The 23,279-nt window shown below is 39.3% G+C and overlaps 1 pseudogene; it reads right to left on the bottom strand.

The window, feature by feature from the left end:
• LOC114458937 (general transcription factor II-I repeat domain-containing protein 2-like) overlaps positions 1-23,279 on the bottom strand; it is a 43,915-nt pseudogene that overhangs the window by 4,510 nt on the left and 16,126 nt on the right.

Genomic DNA, 23,279 nt, shown 5'->3' with positions numbered 1-23,279 from the left:
TCCTGATTAAGTGAAAACACCAACCCCCCACTGATCTACTCTTTAACAAAAATGCTCTTTCTTTCTTCTATTTCTCTTTTTTCCTTTTTATTCCAGTGGTTTTAAAGTCAGTCAGGAGCATTATCAGGCTTGGCCTAGCCGAGCAGAAACATTCCGTAACCCCAACCTTCCCGCTGACCCCTCCCTTCGCTTTTAACAACTGCCGACATAGTTTGGCTCTGTTATATGATCATGCTTGGATGAAATCTGTCAAACAGCTCCCTGAGTTATTAGGCTGTCTGCGCCTGACCTTTCCGCAATCAAAGATATATGACTTAAGGGCTCAGATTCGCCATGGCAACGGCTCCAATTTGCTGCCATGAGAAAAGGTCTAATTGTTGCAGAAATGTAATGATCTCGCCCGACATCGGGGGCTGTGAGGTTTTATGAACTGTTTACGCTATAATTTTCTTTTGTTAATGCATTCCGCCTTAACCCCTTCTCCGCTGGCTGCCTGCAGGGAGACGACTGTGTGTGTGTCTCTAATGAAGTGCACGTGTGTGTGTGTGTATGTGCATGTGTTGGGGGTTGGTGATGAGGGTGTTTTTTGCCCCCCGCCCCCCTCAACCTGTTAGCTAGTGTGTGTCTGGCGCCTCTTTAAAAAAAAAAAAACAGAGCAGTTTTGTCTTTAAGAAAAGCAGCTTCTGCATTATCGTCTCTCAGCGATGTAGACATCAGTAATATATTCTACAAGGTCAAAGACAACTGAGATTAAAATGTCTAATCAGTTAATTTGTTTTATTGAGAAGGACTGTCGTATGATTGGACGCAGTGAGAGATAGAGGGAGAGGAAGGAGGAGGAGGAGGAGGAGGAGGAGGATGGAGAGATGCTAAGATGGAGGGAAAGGGTTTTTTTGCAGATTTGCACGTTGGTATTTTGACTGAGGTTGATGCTGGAAAATATGGCCGTGCCACTCAGTTATAGCGTGTTGATAAAGCTCTGACACCCTTTGTTTTTTCCCCCTGCACCCCTCCCCTCCCCTCTTCCATCTCCCCTCTTCTCTCTCTTTCTCTCTATCCACTCATTTTCAATCTATGGCACATTCATACAAGACTGATTTTATTAGTGTGGCGAAATGGACCTATATTTTATATCTCATTAAATATTCAAAATAAATTCAGCATATTTGAGCTGTTCATACATATTCAGTTTCTGTAACTGGAATCAGAATATTTTGATTGAGCCCCGTATAGCGTAGACACTTTGAATTTTCTTTTTTTTGTGTGTGTGTGTGCAGACAATTCCAATTGGGAGCAACGAGTGGAATCACAATTGATCTCATTGTTTTCTTCTCCTCAGCACTTACAATTAGATGCATGGCTGTGGATGGATGGATGATGGATGGATGGGTGGATGGATGATGGATGGATGGATGGATGGAGCAGCACCATTGGCAGCTGGACTTTAAAGCCAGAGAAAATGCATCTTGATAATGAAGACGTGGCGTTAAATGAGCGACTGTGATGTGTATGCATTATGCACATGGACTCAGGGAAAACTAACGTGTTAAACACCTTTAATGGCTGTAATGGCTTATATCACCATGTAAGTGTGTTTCTAATGAATTTAGAGAAAAACATTAGTTACATTTAAACCCATTTTATTATCAGGAGTGAACAAACTTACTATTATTGTTGTTATTATTATTATTATTATTATTATTATTATTATTATTATTATTAACCAACAAAATGTGTTGATATCTAATAACTTGATTGTTGAAACCAAAGAAAACTGTTTAAAAAAAAAAAAAAAAAATCAATCAATAAAAAGTTTGTCATTTTTCAAAGGGAGGCGCAGCAGAGAAAAACATGAAATACATTTGAACCCCTTTTATCATCAGGACTGAACTTACTTCTGTGAACGTAATCACAAGTGTTGATTAGTTTTTATGTTGGATCTACATCAAAAATCTTTATACAATAGAATCTAACTTTATTAATCATTTCAGCAAATTATACAATGTTACAGCAGCAGAAAAAAATCTATATCCTATATTCCAAACCTCACAACAATAAACTATAGATTTAAATATAACATAAAACATTTACAAAACTATCCAACAGTTGATATTTGATAACTTGATTGTGGAAACCAAATAAAAAAAATCAATAAACAGACATTTGAATTAATGAATCTAGAGAGATTGTATTTTTACTGGTAACTACAATTAGTATAACACCGTGGTTCCCACACTGTTGGAGTAATTAGGGGGGGGCCTTCCTAAACCATGAGTATGAAAAATAAAAAACGTCTTTTTATTTGCACTTTATTAATAAAGAGTTTTATTGTTGTTCTAAAATATGCGATTGCAAATTTTGCATTATTATTATTTGAAATTTGAAGAATAGTCAACATTTTTGGAGAGTTGTGATTTTTCAAAGGAGGGGCGCAGCAGAAAAAGGTTGGGAACTCTGGTATAACATATGATGCCCATAAAGTTGGAATAACTTGACATTTTTGGGCAATATCCATCCATCCATCCATTTTCAGATCGACTTGTACCTGTTTTCAGGGTCACGGGGGTCTGCTGAATGTGCCTATTTCTGGGCAATACGTTCACTTTAAAAATGAAATTGTTATTTGAAAAGAAAATGAAATTGAAAAACAACATGAATTAACTTGATTTTGGTGGAATGTTATCAGTAAAAACAAAACAAATTGGTTCAAGTCTGATTTTTGGTTTCTAAATTATAATAGTTGTTAAATAAACAACGTCTTTTTCCCACCACTCCATCATTAATCCGTCCTGTATACCTGATTATTGTGATAAAAGGGGAGCGTTTCAGATTCTGAACGTCCAAAGACTTAAAAACAACAACTTGAATTAAATTACCTCAATTCATCATTCTTTTATTCAAACGTTTTTTCATACAGAATAAAAACAGTTTAAAAGCATACAGTTTAATAGCAAACTGAACCCTGATGGGGGGGGGGGGGGGGGGGGGGGGACACTGTCCTGGGGAAACCAATGCTAAACCTGTAATCATGCATGTGTTATGCAATCAAAGTAAGACCTAAGCAGTTAATCTGCGGCATAACACAACAGAGCTATAGGGATTTTAAGTGTTTCCACCGTTATTACCATCATTCACGTTATCAAAAGCATCTAAATGAAGCTTTACACTCACAGCCCTCAGGAAAGGAGGCAGAATATCTATAGCTGCATGGGCTCCAAAGTCTGTGCGTGCAACAAACGCCCTCACGTGCACACGTGATGGAGTGTTTGTGAAATGAAAATACACCTGTCTTTAGGACAAATATGTGCCACTAATTACCTGTCTAACCTGAATCTCAGGGTGCCAGATGTTGCACAAAAACACAGGAAGACAGAGACAAATGACGGCGCGCTACATGTGCGTATAAAGCCCAGGATGTAAATATAGTAGTGGTTTAAATAATCTTTACCTTGACCCTGTTAGCAGAAGTTGTTCAATGTGAACTTGTGCATGTGCCAGTCGGAGACTAATTGTAAAGATAGGGGAAGGTATCAGAGATGCTATAATCTCTCTCTATCTGCCTGGCGCCCTTGCACCATAAGCAGGATTACATTTTTGATCTGTATCCTTGCTTCCAATTCAGATTTCTATTTTAGTTATGCTGACTTCTTCCTCTGCTTCAGTTTTAAGCAGACGACTCGAGCTTTCTGGTGACTTTGATTTGCACAGGACTTTGAGAAACTTTGCAGGTCTAAGATATAGTAACGCGGTGAGTGAGAAGTCTTTTATTCAACGCTGCCACTCAAGTTCTGCTGCAGCACATCCCGTCTCCTCCGTCTGCGACGCTTTAGTCCAATCACACACACATGCAACAATGCAATACATCCTTTTTGTATCCGTTCAACTTTGGATCTCTGTGTGCGAAGAAAAGGCCAAAGCAAACCAAACGTGAGCCGGACTCTAAACCCAGTGTTTCCAACTGTGCAGTTTGTGTTTGTGGTGGATTTACAGCATTTTGGATGGCATTAGATCAGCAGCATCACACCCTTTTACAAATAATGTATTTCAAAGACACGTCAGGTCCAAGAGCAGATATTTGAATAGTTTTACGAGATAATTTTGGAAACCTCAGCATTGCTGTCATTTTTCGACTGTATAAATGTAACAGGCTTGGCCAAATGTACTAAATGATTATTACCTCCACAAACAAGGTCCTATTTTAACTGGCATTTATTTAGTGAGTTTGTTTGTTAGCAGCATTACATTAAAATGGATTTTGACAAACTTTTAACCAGAGATAGACCTCACACATCCATGGAAGATTCCTTTAAAAATTAGAGGGGATTGTACCTACTGGATTCTGGATCATTTAAAAAAATTAAATAAAAAAAACAAAAATCACCACTTCAATATCAGTTTGTCTGTGACCAATCTTTAAAGGTGTAATATGTGGAATTTTCAACTTTTAAATTTCTTAAATACCTAAAATAAAAAATAAAAAAATTGAGTGTTAAGAAACATGTCCTTAGTTGTCATGCCATATGTGATTTTTTTTTTAGACTACATAGTTATACAGTATATACATTAATAAATATTGAATATTGCCGGCCCAGCCAACCTGTAGTACCTATTTTCCAACAGTTGGGTGAGCATAAGCCTATTTACAGCAGAGCAGTCCCTGAACTAGGACATCTCTGGTAACAAACATCCATCAAACAGATAAACGGCGCACTACCCGTGAGGTTTACATCCAATAAACAACTGCTTAAACATCTTCACTCATGAACGCATCACACATGTAAAGCTGACGATATACACTGGCCCGCATTGGGCCCACTGAAAACATTTACGCAGAGAATATTGTCACCTGTACATTCAGTGGTCAGGACCGGATATGGTGGAAGTATCAGTTTTACTCTGTAATATGCCACCCGGTGGTGGCAGAAATTGCTTGCAAATCTCACATATTGATTGCACCTTTAAGAAATATGACTTGCTAGTTTCTCAATAATTCCACTGAGTTGAAGGACTCCCACCCAAAAGGACTTCTATTCTCAGTGTTTGTGTGTCTTCAACAGTCTGTAATTACTCTCTTAACTTCAGCCACCAGAGCGTGTTAGTGCACTGTTGAGGGAAGAGTAAAGGTCCCTGAGGAGAGCTCTTCTTCTCTGCTTCATTGTCTACTACCAAACCGTAGAGTGGAACTGTCGCCCCCTGTGGTCACAGAATTTTTTTCGGGTCAAAACTCTTTTTATGCTTTTTCTGTAAAAAAAAAAAAGGTTTACATCGGCATCTTTAAATTTTCCTGATTATTTATATCAACCAGAAGCCGCACAAGTTGTCATTTTGAATGAAAAAGCTGCTAAATGATCTAAAAATCAGGCAGAATGCTTCACTCTAATAGAAACAATAGGATGTTTACAGGCAGTGGGGTCTTGTGACATCGTCAGTCACGTGATTTAAAAATGGAGAAACACAGGTTCTTAAACTGTAAAGTAGTCCCATTTGTATAAGTCCCTCTTTCGTCCTAGAGACCCCAATACGAATGGAAACAATCACCGAGTGCGCCCAGCCAATAGGCTTTGACTTCCTGTTTTTGAGACGGTCAAAAACAAGGCAGCACGTCACCACAGTAAACAGGTAAATATGATTTTGGCTCTTACCTGACCCATAGATCTATATTAAAGCGACCCGATGCAACCTTTTTATGTTCTGCGATGCGCATGGGATTGGGAGAGGCAGTGGGAGGAAGTGAAGCTGTTGAGGGCGGGACATCGAGACGTTTCTCAGAAACTCCGGTTATCAGCTTTAAGGTACTTTTTATCATTTTGAGAAAAACTCTTGCATTTTTTCACTAATGAGTATTTATCAACCACTTTGTGTACAAATACTTAATAGCTTAATGAAATACTGACGACTTGATATTATGATTACATAATCTGGTTAAATTATGACATAGGCAAAAAATAAAATAGAATTTAGTTCTTTGTCTTAAGGTGCGTTCACCAAACGCAACGCCAGCTACTCTGGCGACTAGATTACATTCAAAATCAATGTAAATGACGCAACATCAAGCGATGCGACTCACGCAATTCCAGCGACTCAATCGCACGATCCAAGTTGCTAAACATCTCTCAAAGATGAAAATGTTGAACTTTTCATGCGACTTCTAGTTTCTTCCCACATCACTCCCCCAAACGTCTCGTCACTGGAGAAACATGGAGGAAAGAGTCATTGTGGCTGTTGCCGCTACCCCATGTTGTATGACACCTGTGCAGTTTTTACTGGAACTGCAATAATATAAAATGAAATACGGCATCTAGCCTTCCTGTGTGTCTGGATTTTGTACAAGTACAAAGATGCAGTCGTGGTAGGATCCGCCATGTTTTATCTGAAAATTAAAATTCAGCCAGAACCGTCCTTTGAAATTGGCGGCTAAATGAAGCGAGCTAAAAGTGCGACTATGTTCAATCGACTCATCACGGGCGATTTAAGTCACGTTTGGTGTGAACGCACTTTTCATACATGATTTAAGCCAAACCATGAATATACTGATAATTTAGGCAAAAGCCAGCAAACCACTATAGCATTAAAAAAGTCAGGAGGAAATTTCATATGTCAGAATGAATGAAATGAAATAAGCCTAAATCAAACCACAGGCCTTGGCAAAAGTAACGGTTGTGTCAGTTTTACAAAGTTAGAAAGTATTAAAATACATGAGTCAGACATAACATTTCAAGATGACCAAAAAAGGACTTATACACTTTTATTACGAGGGTAACAATAATGTTTTTTTTTTAAACTGTTCTCTTGTTTAAATGTGATATTTGTCGGAGTAGTTTAAAAAACAAATAACTATTTTCTGGTTCTTGGCATTCGATATACAGGTGTCGCTCACAAACTATCAGTAGCTGCGTTTCCATTACCTTTGGAAATGTGCAAAATCTAAATAGCGCAACAATATCTGGTATTGGAAACACCTGAATCAAAAAAAAAAAAAAAACTCAATTATCGCAAAAAAAGTTTTTACGCTTTCATGAGGAGGAATTTTGGATGTTTCGATAATGAAATGTGTCACAAAAGCTCTGTGGAAACAAATAGATGCCACAGAATGTGACATACATGGTTTCATGATGTGAGGTACCTGGTCACATGACCATTTCTCTCTGAGAAAACATGGCGCCGTACGTGTGCAGAGAGGAGACCCAGACTTAAAAATCATTAGGCTTGAAACAACAAAGGAATGCAGTGTGTTATAAGGAGGTTCTGAGCGTCCAGCTTCCTGCAGAGAAGTTTCATGGGATGAGATTTCACGGGAGTTACGAGGCTCCAAAACAACCTTCAATGGAAACATGTTCAAAGCACAATTATACTCGACATTTAGAAAAATCACTTTTATTTTACAAAAATCTGTAATGGAAACCCAGCTAGAGTGAGTTGAAGTTTAGATTTTATGTGTTTGGAAGCGTAAGGATGAGGAAACATCCAGTCATTGGTTTACGGAGCCGTCGCTCTGTATCACAGGTAACCAATGAGCAGCAGAGGTAAACATCTCCAGGATTACAGGTCTTCTGGGGGCGGGATTAGAAGCATTCAGTGGCCTATGAAATGCAGATTCCCACTAGGAATGCTAGACACACCGCTCTCCTGTGTGATATCAGCCATGAGCGCTCATTCTAATTATTTGGGCAAATGTACTAATTAGCTATCAGGTGACCCCCCACCCCCCAGACTTATCATTCTCCACCAACATCTTTTGTATTCTAAAAAGCTTCTCAGCATGGTGGAGATTTTTCAAGCCATCAGCAAATATTTACCAGTTCCATCTCATTACGTCGGAGGCTAAAATGCTGGCTGTGAATATCTAAAGGCCCCTGGTACACGGCGTCTAAACTCTGCTCTGACCTTTTACTCCTACGCTGGTGTTAGAGCTGCAGCTTCAATCTGTAGCCACACACACGCCAACAAGCTAACGCTCACACACTATCTGTGTCATCATGTCTCAGAGCTGCTCCGCTGTCGACTTAAGACCAAAGCAAACTGATGATTATGCACATGCACCTTCCTCCAACACCCCCCCCCCCCACCCCCCATGCACGCTGAGCTCTGCCACAGCTGCCTCTCACTCTGATCAATCCGTTAACTCACATCTCGTTCTATAAATCTGGTTTTGCGTGATCAACAGAAACGCTGACGAGCGTTATTTCTGCGCACTCGCTGCGCGCTCCTTGTCAATACAATAGTAATGAATGAGCTAGATAAATGTGATTTGGGGGCATAATCATTTTTTGTAATAGTTTGATATTGCTGGTCTGCATTTTTTTGCTTAAAAAGCAAAGTGATTAATCAATAATTAATTTTGAAGCCAGGATCTGGATAGAGGCAAAACGATGAAAACATTTACTATAAATCTGCTCTTTATAGCTGGTATTATCGGGTGATTCGTGACGATATCGCCTCAGTGCGGGTCAGGACGCTGCAAGGACTGTGCAGTTTGCAAAAAGGCTGAGAGATGCCTTATTTACCACCAAAGAAGGAATAAATAACGTCATTTTATGCAGAGATTTCTGTAATCATCCATTTTATTGAAAGTGTGAGCTAAGTCAGTAACCTTCTCTCACTGTGGAGTCTGAGGTCATGGCTTAGAGTTTGAAAACCAACACATGAAGGGGTGTACAACAGTACTGTCAACACCATATTTTAAGCAGCTGTTTGCCACACATTTTAGAAGAAAATAACTATTGTAGCAGTTAAAGATGATTATAGTGCTGTTTGTGCTAACTTTCAGCTAAAATAGGGTGACCATATTTTCATTTCAAAGCGGAAACTTGGGTCGACCTCGTTATGTTCAAAGTACAGGATGTTTTCTCGAATCTACCCTGTAACGGCAAAATACAATATAGTAGATAAATAAGTTATGGTCCTTAAGGTTAATAAATGATTTTTTTCTTAATAAGAAAGATTTAAACAACAGTAATGACTCAAGTCAATCACATTTATTATGCATTATAACGGTGGTTCCCAACCTTTTTTAGGTTTGTCGAGAATTAGTTTTTAATTGTGTTTGTTATATTATTGTAGTCATTTGAAGTATTTTTCTGTGATTTTTGGAGTCATTTTGTTCATTTTTGTTGTTGCTTTGTGTCATTTCCAGTTGTTCCAGTCATTTTGTGTGTTTTTGGAGTTAATTTGTGCTTTCACTTTATGGGCACACACAAAATTAAACTCAGAGCCTCATGTGGCCCCTGAGCCTCCGATTGCTCAGTAAACGTGTGCTTTAAAATAATTTTTAACCTTATGTCATAAAGAAAAATCAGCAGAGAAAACATGATAAGCAATGTGGAGCAGACTATGCAGATTTCATTCAGGGGAAACAGCACATTCAGCAGAAATTAAAATCAGATTATTCAGAAATCAAGTCTAAAAATCATCTTATAATTTTGCTTTATCGCAGCGTCTCTGACTCATAATCCTCCTCTTAAAATACAAACAGGGCTTTAGACATTCAACATCATCATTTGAGTTGTGTGTGTGTGTGTGTGTGTGTGTGTGTTTAAAGCAGACAATGGTGTGAATTTAAAGACAATGCTGTGTTCTTGGCAGGCCTTTGATGCCGAGCCAAAGCTCCATCGTTCCCAGAGGTATTTACCGCGTCTCTTCCGACCACATTGTTAAACAGTACCTCTGTAGATTTTTATAACACTATTGTTAAGCTCAATGGATTTTTATTTGGCTGCTCTACCCCCCCATCACAGTGCCGTGTAGCAGTGTGCGCTGTTTGCATTGCTTCACCCTTTCACCTGGAAGTGTCTAGGTGTGTATTTATAGTTCCTTAGACAGCAGACATGAGACCCAAGACCAAACATCCTCTTCCTCTGAGGAAATTACACAGACTGGACCAGCACACTGTTGACTCTGAGCTGTCTACTGTCAGCCTTACATTGAGTGTTGCTCTCTTAGCTCATATCACACCTGTCACCATATGAATGGAACAACATATTTCTCTTCTCAGGAAACAACATGTGTCTGACAAATATTTAAGGTGATTCAGAAAGAAAATGTGTAAACTATAGCAGTGGCTCTCATACTTTTTCGCCCACGACCCCCAAAATAAAGGTCCCAGAGAGCAGGGACCCCCACTGTAGCTGAAGGTGGTTGAACACAGACATGAACACAAAAGAACAGTCATGTGGAGACAGGACCATCTATAAGGGGATTAAAGGGGAGAGATTTTTGGGGTCCATCCATAAAGTCAGTAAAATGATGGTCTATTGTTCTATGAATCTGTGATAACCACATTTATTTATTCATCTGAATAATATCCACTGTTATCCAGTAAGTTTATTATTATTATTATAGTCATCTTAAAGATGGAAGTTCCTGTTTTAATCAGAAATAAAATGGGTTGGAAAAAAATGTTGAAAAGGGTTCAAAGTGTCTATAATTACTTTAAATGATTAATGGGCATGACAAACCATGAGTGTGGTTAAATTGGCAAAAATAAGCATGAAATATAGTGAAAATAGGTTAAAAGTGACAATAATGGGTCAACATATGTGACAATAGGTGAGGAAAGTGGAAGAAAGGGTTTATAAGTGCTTACAATGTCTTGAAAGTGGAAATAAATTGCAGAGAAGGCATTGGAATGTGAAAAATAGGAGTAATGTAGCTACAGGTCAAAGGTCACACAAAGGAACAGCTCTATGTCATGTGTGGAGGACAGCTGATAATTTGATCACCTTAGTTTGGATCAGTTTGTGTTCAGAGAACAACTTCTGATCTGCTCCAAACAGCCTCTGGTGCAGTTCCATGAGCTAACCAGTTACTGTAGTTACTGTAACCAGTTACTGTAACTAGTTACTGTAATCAGTTACTGTAACCAGTTCCATGAGCTAACCAGTTACTGTAGTTACTGTAACTAGTTACTGTAACCAGTTCCATGAACTAACCAGTTACTGTAGTTACTTTAACCAGTTCCATGAACTAACCAGTTACTGTAGTTACTGTAACCAGTTACTGTAACTAGTTACTGTAACCAGTTCCATGAGCTAACCAGTTAATGTAGCTACTGTAACCAGTTACTGTAACCAGTTCCATGAGCTAACCAGTTACTGTAACTAGTTACTGTAACCAGTTCCATGAGCTAACCAGTTACTGTAACTAGTTACTGTAACCAGTTCCATGAGCTAACCAGTTACTGTAACTAGTTACTGAAACCAGTTCCATTAACTAACCAGTTACTGTAACTAGTTACTGTAACCAGTTCCATGAGCTAACCAGTTACTGTAACTAGTTACTGAAACCAGTTCCATTAACTAACCAGTTACTGTAACCAGTTCCATGAGCTAACCAGTTACTGTAGTTACTGTAACCAGTTCCATTAACTAACCAGTTACTGTAACCAGTTCCATGAGCTAACCAGTTACTGTAGTTACTGTAACCAGTTCCATGAACTAACCAGTTTCTGTAACTAGTTACTGAAACCAGTTCCATTAACTAACCAGTTACTGTAACCAGTTCCATGAGCTAACCAGTTACTGTAGTTACTGTAACCAGTTCCATGAACTAACCAGTTACTGTAACTAGTTACTGTAACCAGTTCTATGAGCTAACCAGTTACTGTAGTTACTGTAACCAGTTCCATGAACTAACCAGTTTCTGTAGTTACTGTAACCAGTTCCATGAACTAACCAGTTACTGTAACTAGTTACTGTAACCAGTTCTATGAGCTAACCAGTTACTGTAGTAGAGACTTCTCTAGACAGAGAAACAGAAACCTGAAGAAGAGTCTCTCATCTATGGGTCAAAGAAACTTCTTCTTTCTCCATTTGTTTTTAACCAACATTCAACAACAAGTTGTCCTGCTTTTGGTGGTTTTAAAGCCCTGGTTTTCACTATTGCCCATGGGCGGAGTTTGAGATTCTTGCCAGGGAGGGCAAAAGAAAAAATAGAATTCAATACATAGACTGTCTCAAAATTCACGCCAATGACAAATTGTGTAACATATACAACAATGTAAAAAATATTAGTCACATAATTGATAATGTTGACTACAAAAAATAGCATATACGCGTTGTTTATTGTTGTAAATTCATTATAAAATCTTTCTGCTTCATTTTTGCTGCAGTACCATACATGAACTGCTGGGTGCAGTGTTGCATCACCATTGAAAATTGTGAAGAGGAATTGTACAACACACTTCCTGTTTTTAGTGTGTGTTCACAGTGAACCTAATCAATCTAGACTTTGATTGGAAACGTTCCGACACAGGCACAAACAATCGCTATAGAATTCTCCTGTTTGATCCGCTCTCGACCTTGTTTGCGTGTTCACACCAAACCAGGAGGACTATACAAGCAAACCAATCCTAGAGCGTTTTAATTGCTATTTGATCGCCCGGAGTTTGTGTCAAAGGAAGGAGGATTGTTTGTGAACAGAACAGGATCAGAAAATCCAAACAGGAATGATGAGGAATTCCATTTTTTAATCAATCATCTGCTCTGTGTTGTAGTTGCTGAACAGACGATGGTGAAGCCTTTGTTTTCTAGACTCTGGCTGCACATCACAGGTTCACGGCTGGACTGCTGCTGGCCCTGTGGTGTGCCACTGTTTGAATACGTGGCTGGTGACGACCTGGGATATGAATTCTGCCTGATTTTAATGTGAAGGGCCACACACAATATTACAGCTTTAATCTTGAAATATTATGACATTAATCTAAAAAAAACTGTATTCTCAAAATATTACGACTTTAATCTCATTTTTAATTGTGGCCCTAACACACACGCACTCACGCACGCATGCACACACGCACACGCACACACACACACAGTCCATCCCACCAAAAACAAATCACACACACTTGTCAAATCTCACACAGCTATCCTGAAAAGTCACATGGAAAATATGAGAATGTAAAATGACCTTGTGCTCTTCTGCACGTCTTTTTGGAATTTAGGGGGCATTTTTCCAAAAAAAAAAAAAAAGGAAATAGGGTAGGGTGACCATATTTTGTTTTCTAAAAAAGAGAAGACACTTAATTGACACTAAAACTTTTTTTTAACAATCTGCCTTCTTAAAATCTCTCAATCAGTAAAACAATGAGAAATATCTCCCCATAGACATTAAAAATATAACTAAAAACTCAAGGTTTACAGAACAGTAAATAATCATTAAATAAACACTGCAATAAATAACCTTTTCAATTAAATCTGCCACTATTTGGTCTCTTTAATGATTCCGTCATAAAATTACTGTAATGAACCATATTGGCTGTAAAGAGCAACTTTAGCATTCAGAAACTGGTGGAATTCTCAATTTCTTAGCAAATATTAGCAGAGTTAGGTTGTTTTTTATATTAATGGAGCATAGGGCGGGATCAAGAAATAAGACTCCACAGTGACACGACGACCGTTGGTGTAACTGCAGTCATCGGCCCAGCCTGCTCGGAAGCATACGCGTGAACACTTATGCTGCGTTAACACCGAATGCGTCTTCTGCGGATGCATCTGCCGCACGAAACGTTCCGCAGGTTCAAAAAATGTCCTCATTCGATTCATATGCACATTTAAAGCGAAGCACCGCCCGCAAGTGACACATCCAACTCGGCGAGTTTCACTGCCTGCTGCAGCAAGGAGCTGTACTCCTTTTTCTCCTTTTTAAACATAAACCACCAGTGAAAAAAGCCGGTGTGATTAGCGGCTAATACTATCCTAGCTCAGTGCTACAGAGAGAACTTTTACCTGCTACTACCACCTCCTCGTTGATTCTGCTCCACACCAAATCCTTCCTAGTCCGGTCCTGGTTCTAAAGGCCGTGTCATACAGCTACAGGTGGTCACACACAGCTTCTACTTCACGGTTGAATGGGTGAACAGACCGGTGTCCGTGTTGACGGCCTGACGTCATCGTCAACAAAGACTCTGATTGGCTTTCGTCGTGCGAAACAGTGGCAAGAGTTCAATATTTTCAACTCTTATGAATATGATGAAAAATCGGGAGCACGCTTGCATGGCCAATGCACTTGACGCGTGGATCGGACCGCACTGCCCCACTGGGAAGATCTGGTCTGCATCTATCCATTGATTTTGTATGTATTCTGGACGTACGGACATTTTGCGACGCATTCGGTGGGAACGCAGCATCCATCCATGTTTTTTCCAGTCAGCTGTCTGTCTTTTTCTTTAAGTTGAGATGATCTGGTGTGGATGGTTGATCTCAGTGTGTGTGTGTGTGTGTGTTTCCTCATCTGTCAACACCGCTGTCTGTGCATGTCTCCCGGTTTGTTTTAGCCTGTTTGTCGCTGCTTGTCTCCACGTCTGCAGATCTGTCTTGTGTCTGTTCCCTGCCTGTGTGGTTCTTAGTGCGCGTCTCTGTGCACCAGCGGTGGATCAGTGATAGGAGCCTTTAGCGTTTTCAGTAGATGTTCTCATCAGTTTGTCAGGCTTTTGGTTTAAACTGTGCTGTGTGGAGGAGTGTGTGTCTGGATCCACGATCTGACACAATCACGGGAGTGACGTCAGAGAGACACTGTTACTTATTTACTTCACGTGACTGTTTACTGCAAGACTTCCGTGCATGCCTCAGCAAAACCAAACAGTAGTTTGGTTCACCGTATTCATCTTCTTCCAGGCTCCAAGCCTTCTTCGTCTTCTTTTTCATTTCCAGCAGAGTGAACACTTCTCCAAGTCATGGAGAACGTGCATCAGCTTCATTTGACGTCACATTCATAGAACTGCGTGGGAAATTCATCAGAACATCAATATCAGAACAAAATTCATCACAATCTATTCAAGGCAATAGAGAGAAATGTGGCCTCATTCTCTTTGGTTTAGAATGCTTCATCATCACATTAGCATTAAAAGACTTCAAATGAATGTTTATTTTTCACAAATCCTGTCCCATGAAGATGCGTTCAAGGTCCTTTGGAAACCCAGATAATTTTAAATATCCCCAGACAGCTCAGACAAGGCATGAAAAGATAACATGTCTGGGTAAAACTGGACGTATGGTGAACCTAAAATAGGGGTAAAAACATGCTAATGCTAATGCTTGTGAGAGAGATGCAGCCTGGTCTCTGGCCTGTGAGCGTGTGTCAGTGTTTTAATGATGCATCTGCACCCCCGGGTGTCACCATGTGGCCACAAATCTTTGTGGCCACATGGTGACACCCGGGGGCTTCTGGCCCCCTACGCTGTCTCACATGCACGCCCCCCCCATGCATCTGCATGCGCTCTCGTACCCTTTCACGTACTTGCACACACGTGCACATACAGCTATAGCAGCTATGTGGTGGGCAGAGGTTCACTCAGGGTCCCTCTGGTGCTGCGGTGGCTGGTTTTAATGTCCCTGCCTAATGATCTGGCACACGTCAAAAGGTAAATGATAATTTGCTTTAAGTGGTCCGTTTAGGCGGAAAAGCCCTGCACGGCTTAGCCATCTCTCGCTGAAATGACAGTGTTTACCACAAGCAGCCCTTTGCACAGATTCAGTTTCAAATGTGATTTGATGGAAACGCATCACGGCACCACCCCAACTAAACTGACTGTTGCACGAACAGACGTGCTTTTGTGTGTGTTTGTAATCTGAAAAGATCCTCCATGAAGGCGTGTAGGAGACGACTGAAGACGATTCAGTTGGAGATGTGTCGTGGTTTCAAGAATTACACTCAGACAGAAATAAAGAAAGAAATAAAAATCATTCTGAGGAGATAGTGTGTGTGTGTGTGTCTTTGAAGGACAAATCTGGGCAGTTTCAACCAAACTTCTAATCACTGAAATAGAGCCTCCATTCATCCCTTCACAAGCCTTTGTAAGCAGAAAATGTGCAAAAGCAGTTTGTTTTTTTTGTTGTTGTTTGACAGATTTGATTTGTAAAGCTGCCATGAGATGAGCTGTGGCCAAACCAGCCTGTTATTGCCCAATCCCGTTAGATCTCAGAAGCTAAGCAGGTCTGGGCTTGATTAGTAGGTGGATGGGAAACCACTGAGGATTCCAGGTGTCACAGTGGGGTGGCAGTCACCTCACTGGTATCTGTCATTGTGTCCTTGGGCAAGGCACTTCACCCACATTGCCTAGTATGAATGTAGTGTGTGAATGAGTGTTGGTGGTGGTCAGAGGGGCCGATGGCGCACTTTGACAGCCTCGCCTCTGTCAGTCTGCCCCAGGGCAGCTGTGGCTACAATAATAGTTAATTCTGTAAAGCATCTGTAAAGCGTCTTTGAGTCTCCAAAAAGCGCTATATAAAATTGATGCATTATTATTATTATTACATGTGTGATAAATGAGTGATAATAGAACTTTCAATTTATTATTTTTAACAAATTGCAAATGCAATTATACATGAAACAATATTACAATAAACAAAAGAGTTGATGCAGATGGCTTCCATCCAGGAAAAAAAGAAAAAAAACCCAATAATTACATACATTACTACATACATATACTTTTTGTGTTTGAAAATGAGTGGGTGGAAATATTAATTTATTAGCGCCGCCCCTTTTCCTACTTTACAGTAAACAAACAATAATTTTTTGAGGATCCTGTTTACAAAGTTAGCTTTATTGTCGATTCTACTTTATGTACAAGACATGTAAAGAATCTAAAAATCTAATCCAAAACTAAACCTAAATATGCCGTCCAAATTAACAAAGAAAATATTTGTATGCACCGTATTGATTTTATTGTCTTAATGGGCCTGTACTAAGAAGCTGGATAAGTATATCCTGATATCGCTCCGTTAGCTTCACCTAACCAAACACTCTCTGTCAGAGAGCAGCTGTACTACGAAGCAGGATATAAACAAGTTAACTTAACCCAGGTGATTTCAGTCTGGACACGTGCGGGTTCACATGAAAGGGGCGGAGAATGCAGCGTCAGATCAATCATAATCACAGAGAAACCATGCAGACTTACATCACATTTGAGGAATAACTCTTTAAAAATATGAAGAACTAAAATCCATAATTCACACATCAGCTTAGTGTCACTCATTGCACGCCTTTAAAAACAAGTTCAGCCTCTGGCCTCAAAACCATTTAGGTTTCACTTGTTACCAACACACCAACGGGAAAATTGCTTGTGAAGTTGATAAAAGATTTTTTGATTTGCCCCCAAAGACAACACAAGTATTTTTCCTGTTTTAAGTTCTCAAACCTCCAAACGACCCACATCTGGAAGTGAAATTTTACATTTGGGAGTCAAATCCCAGAGTGAATAAAAGAATCAGACAGAGATGTGGGAAGGAGCATGAATGAAAGGTGATGAAAATAGAGTAGAGCTGAGTACGACAGGAGACGGGTTAGATTTAAGAGAAACAAGATGAGCAGGTGAATACTTGACAGCTGATCACATGTGGCTCCCCTCCACGCCTTCGCTCACTTTCATTCTTCCTCGTTTTATCCGCTCTTCAACGTGTCATCCTTTATCTACCGCCATCACCTCCATGTACACAACCATTCGCCTCCATCTGCTTTACTTTCAACCTCCCAAAGCAACATCTCCTGTTGCAACGCATTTAATCTCACGTCAACCTCGTTCACCCTCATCACCATCAGCAGGAAGAGTTAATAATAGACTGTTAGACGCTAAACAAAAAATAACTAAACCGTTATTAAAAAAAAAGACTGTTTTGGGGTTTTATGAGAAACTTTTTTACATCCTTATTTTTGGAGGGAAATGTTGTTTTTATTGACACATTTTCTCGCGATGATCTGTGAAGACCAAAGATAAAAAAATCAATTAAAATAATGAATGTACATATTTTAATGTTAATTCTGGTCATTGTATTTTGAAAAATAAAAACTTCTCTTGACGAAGGCACACAGATATAGATTTATACCTGATGGACTGATCTACAGTCAGCTGATGAAGCCTGTGTCATACACTCTCTGTATCATGAACAAGTTAATGAACTAATTCATTTATTCATTCATACACTATAGTGAGGCTAACAGCATCAGCAGGAACATACTACAGTAAAACAACGCGCTGTGTTAAGGCCCCCTCTATCTAAAGGCTTGAGGGGCCCCAACATAAAAGACTTGTTCTGATATTCCGGGGCCGAATTTCCCACGCAGTTCTACGAATGTGACGTCAAATGACACTGGGCCAACCCAATACAGGGCCTACGCACCCAGCGTCTACCCTATAAATTACAACAACTGTACAAATACAATAATAAACAAGATAACAGGACTACCAGAAATCTCCACAAAACTAAAATAACAAACTCACAAATGTTGAGTGGGGAGCACATGTCTGCTGCTGGTCACTGGTGTTGGGCCTCCCTCCTTCTGGTCCTCTCAGCCCTTTATAGAGCTCGTCCTCCCTCTCCATCTGATTACTGATGTAAAACAGGTGTGTTAGGTGAGAAGGAGGAAGGACAGGCTGGTAGAAACCAGCCGTAACGTCCCTAAAGGCGGGCATACACTGCGAATGGTTGCTCCAGCTCAAATTGTCCAAATGTTTGCTGCTCACGATTCATGTTCTCGCACTATACGGACCGACACTCCGACACGACCTGACTGCACTCACTGTACGTCCATATACAACACGTCAGGGTCTTGTTTCCGGAAATGCAATGTAAAAATCAGAAGAAGAAAAAGAACCGTGTTCACGCATGTGCAGTGTGAGAGTTTGAGGTAAACGGTCTGTGACACTACTTCAACAGCGATACCCTCACGAGGAACGACCAGGATTTCAAACATGTTTGATTTTCTTATGACCGTACGATTGCTGATCGAGAGCTGGCCATTAGGTGTTAATCACTTCTTGTGATACAAGTGATACAAGTCCGATATTCATTCAACATTCAATAAAATACAAAAAATAAGTCTGGTGTCATTTGTTATTCTAACCCTAACCCTACCGAACCCTAACCCTTCATTACCCCAACCCCTAACCCTACCTAACCATTTGTTACCCTAACCCTAACCCTTTATTACCCCAACCCCTAACCCTATTTAACCCTTTGTTACCCTAACCCTAACCCTTCATTACCCTTCATTACCCTTCACTACCCTAACCCCTAACCTCACCCAACCCTTCGTTATCCAAACCCTAACTCTACCTAACCCTAACCCTTCATTACCCCAACCCCAAACCCTACCTAACCCTTTGTTGCCCTAACCCTAACCCTTCATTACCCTTCATTACCCTTCATTACCCTAACCCCTAACCTCACCCAACCCTTTGTTATCCTAACCCTAACTCTACCTAACCCCACTAGATCCCCCCACCAAACCTAAAAAAATGCCAACATAGCTCCAAAGGTGTCATAATTTAGTGAACAACACTAAATGACAGCTTTCATGACACCTTATTTATGCTAATGACAGCATGATGTCAGCCTTATGTATAAAACTTCATGTAACATGTTACCACGACTTCAGAGAAAACATCACTGACACTCATATTTATCCACTTGTTCTACAACATCATACGTAAAAACAACAGTTCTATTTGTTTTTAAACTGAGAAAGTCGCCCCCAATCCCAAACTGCTCATCATTCATTCAAAGTGCGTGAGTCGAGCCCCACAGGGTTTCACCTTCCAGCGTCTGCCTTTATGTACAGCCACTGTGTTATCCTTTGGATATTTTTACTCATCTTAAACTGGTTGGAAATGGTGTGCTTTTAAGTGATGATGCTAAAGTGATGGGAAAATGTGATTTCCGGGCATTAGCGGTGATGTGTATGGTGGGGATAGCCACAATGAGAGGAGATTTCTTTCTGCTCGGGGTGAGGAGTGGGAGGCCCTGGGGGCCAAAGCCTCAGGAAACGTCTGGATGTCTCTTAAGAGGCTGTTTCTCTCCAGCTGTAATGGGAGTGCGGTGGATGGGAAAAATGTATTTGTAGCGTAAAGTTCGTTTTATGATCACTTAACTGTGTGGAACACTAGAGACAGACCAAGGGGAGATGGTGTGTTCACACAATGGGCTTCGACTAATGCTTTAAAGGCAGTTTGAGGAAGTGGAAAGTTAAACTCTATTATATTAAAAAATATATATATATATCCTGCTACACTCCACAGATACCGCTCCTTTGATATTATTCTTTATCATTATAGTTTTGATCAACAAAATTATTTTTCACTGCAGTTGGAAAGCAACAAATATTCTTAACACATAATCTCATAAAATTCTACTTTTTAAATAATATTAATAAATATTTAATTTAATAAATGAAACATAATGAAGATTATACTGCCTGGAAAAGTCATTTTTCTGAATGTTGTCTTGACTTAAAATCTTAAAAAAGTGGTTTGATTACAAAATTTTTTCACAAAAATGGACTAAAACCAAATATTTCATGATTAAATATGAAATCAAAAGGAAAGCAAAATAAAAATTGTAAATAATATAAAAATTGAGAAGGTTATGAAAGCCAATATTTAGAAGTAATAATTGATTAAGAATGAAGTTAGGGATTAAAATTAAATTGTTAATCCTACAAGGATGATTGTAATGTTTTTGTGACATGAGTTGTGTGCTTATGTTGTTTTGTGTGTATTTTAATTAATTTTTTGTATATATGTTATGACTTTTTCCGAGGTGGTCACATTTTTACTGTTGTTTGTTTGAACATCCATCCATCTTCATACCCCCTTATTCCCGTTTAACAGGGTCGCGGGGGTCTGCTGGTGCCAATCTCCGGCTCTCATAGGGCGCTGGGCGGGGGTACACCCTGGACAGGGCGCCAGTCCATCACAGGTTTGTTTGAACAATTATGTCAAAATCACTTTTTAAAGATAAATCTTAGGTCATGGAAGATTCCATTTCATTTTAGAGGGGATCTGGATCAAATGACTGATTCTGGATCAGTTTGAAAAATGGAAAAAAATCCCTATCATTTCTCTCACTGTTTGTAAAATTTCCAAAAATGTATATCTCAGTTTGTAATTGACAGATCTTTATGAAATTTTACTAAGTTATGTCTAGTTGATCTTGAATTATAACATCTGGAAAAGCTGGAAGACGTTTGCGTTCTGAACGTGACTGTTTATGTGTTTTTGTTATTTTGTGTTTGCTTGTCATTTTGTGAATGTTACGGACATTCTGTCTATCTTTGTTGTTGTTTTGTGTGTTTCGTCCTGTTGTGTGTTTTTTGTATGTTTTTGTGTGTTTTTGTATTTTGTGTTTTGTTGTCGTGTGTAACTGTTACATTCAGTTTAGGTGTCTTTGTTGTTGTTTCTAGTATTATAGTTGGAATTAAGGCCTGTACTACAAATCTGGATTTCTTCTCATCGCGCTGACTTCCTGGATTTATTTGGTGTGTCCTGTACTATGACACTGGTTCACTTTTTAATGTGGTAAATCACCATGGTTACTTAGGCTGAACACCTAACCGGGTGGGGACCAAGTTTAAATTTAAGAATTTTAAGGTATTTTTTTTTCCAACTGTTTTCCTTGAAAAATGTCTGCAATCATGCGATATAAGCACCAGGTAAATTGTGAGCACCTCCAAATATTGTTGAGTTCCATTTACACGATGATTCATGTTTTCTGTGGTATAGAGCAGTGTTTCTCAAATGGGGGTACTTGAGAGAGAAAGAGAGTGAACAATTTACAAATAAAGGTCCCACCCCAGGCGTGATATGAAAATAAAAATTATATTATATATTATATATATTATATTCAGGAACCACTAAATCAGTGTTTTTCCACCTTGGGGGTTGGGACACCATGTTGGGACCCCATGTGGGATTGCCTGAAATTTCTGAAAAATTAAAATAGGTTTTTAAATTTTTTTGAATTATATGTTAGTTTTCTTTCCATTAAAACAACACACTCTTAAAAACTGTATTTACCTTCACTTTATGAATGTAGTTCAACTAAAATGCAGTAAAAAATAAATACATATCAGAGCTCAAACATGATCAAAAACTGATTCTGGAAAAAAAAAAATTATTTGAGATCGCCAGAAATTCTTCATATGAAAATGGGGTCACGATCCAGAAAAAGGTTGTGAACCAATGCAGTAAATACTGTTATTTACAAAATGAGATTCTTTAAAATATGTGTTATCACTCATTCATTCCATCATTATGATCTATAGTTGTTTTAAATTGTTTTCTAAGCAAAATGTTGTAGTCGGACAAAGGAAGTATTTGGATTCAGAAATAAGAGAAAGCTGTACTTGAGCCAAAAAAGTTTGAGAACCACTGGTAGAGTTTAGACTCTCCAGAGGGAAAAGCTGAGTGGTTCCACCACGATGTGAATGTGATTTTATTACAAAGTGAATGCAGATGAATTCATGATGTATTCTAGTGATTAGTTTTGATATTTCCTAACACGCAGACCTCACAATTGCAGAAGTAATGTGCAAACATCATTGGATAAGTTGAAATCATTAGTTCTTCTGCTTGTGTGTTTGTGCTGTTTGTGGCCGACACCCAAGTCAATTTATTTAAAGGCACACACACCAACTCCAATTACGTGAGACGTCTCCTTTGATTGGCTGTTTTCCTTTAGTCGTGGGCCATCTCTGATCCCTGGACTGATCGTCCTCTCCTCACACACAGCTGCCTCCTTCTCGCTGGTTGTTCTTGGCAACACTTCCAAGACCTGCAGCCTTTCTCTAGTCCGCTCTAAAGGAAGAGGGACATCAAAATGCTTTCACAGGAATCCGTCGACATGAACATTGCTGAACCTCCTCCCTTGTCTCTTTAGATGCAGAATGGATGTTTGTGAGGACAAGTGGGAGGAGGTGGTGCAAGCTGTTGGCCCTCTCACTGGATGTAAAGGAGAAGGTTAAGGGCCCTCTCTGTTTCCAACACAAAGAGCCCAGGGTTAGAACACTGCCACTGATCCCATTCCAGCACTCTTTTCTTTTTCTCATGTCATTTATATCGCTCTATGCAGAGCTTTGCCATACAAATGCTTTACTGTTAGCCAAAAAGAAATACAAAGTGTTTGCTTGACCTTGATTCTTTATAAATATTATAATTCCAAATGCTTTGTCTTTAGTGAAGAGAAGACTTTCTCAGACTTTATTGTCAGATATTACTAAAAAAAGCTATTTTTGCACTTATTCTTTTATCGAAGGAAAAGCAAAATTATTTGTATAGCACATCTTAATAGACCCATTTCATGTGACGTATACATACTAAATTAGGTGAATGTGCGTGCAGGCTCGGTGCAAAAAACCAGAGAACTGCACTACTGTACTAGCGTTGGCATGAAATTGAAGCCCTTTTTTTACGTATAAAAACAATACAATGCTATTGAGTTGCGTTGTTGATTGCACAGATAGGAGTACCAATAATCCAGGACTTAAATTTTACAACATACCAGCTGGTGGGC

Source organism: Gouania willdenowi, chromosome 3 (genome assembly GCF_900634775.1).
Source record: "Gouania willdenowi chromosome 3, fGouWil2.1, whole genome shotgun sequence".
NCBI lineage: Eukaryota > Metazoa > Chordata > Actinopteri > Blenniiformes > Gobiesocidae > Gouania > Gouania willdenowi.
Note: the sequence above shows the minus strand (reverse complement) of the source record. Positions and strands in the feature narration are given on the sequence as shown.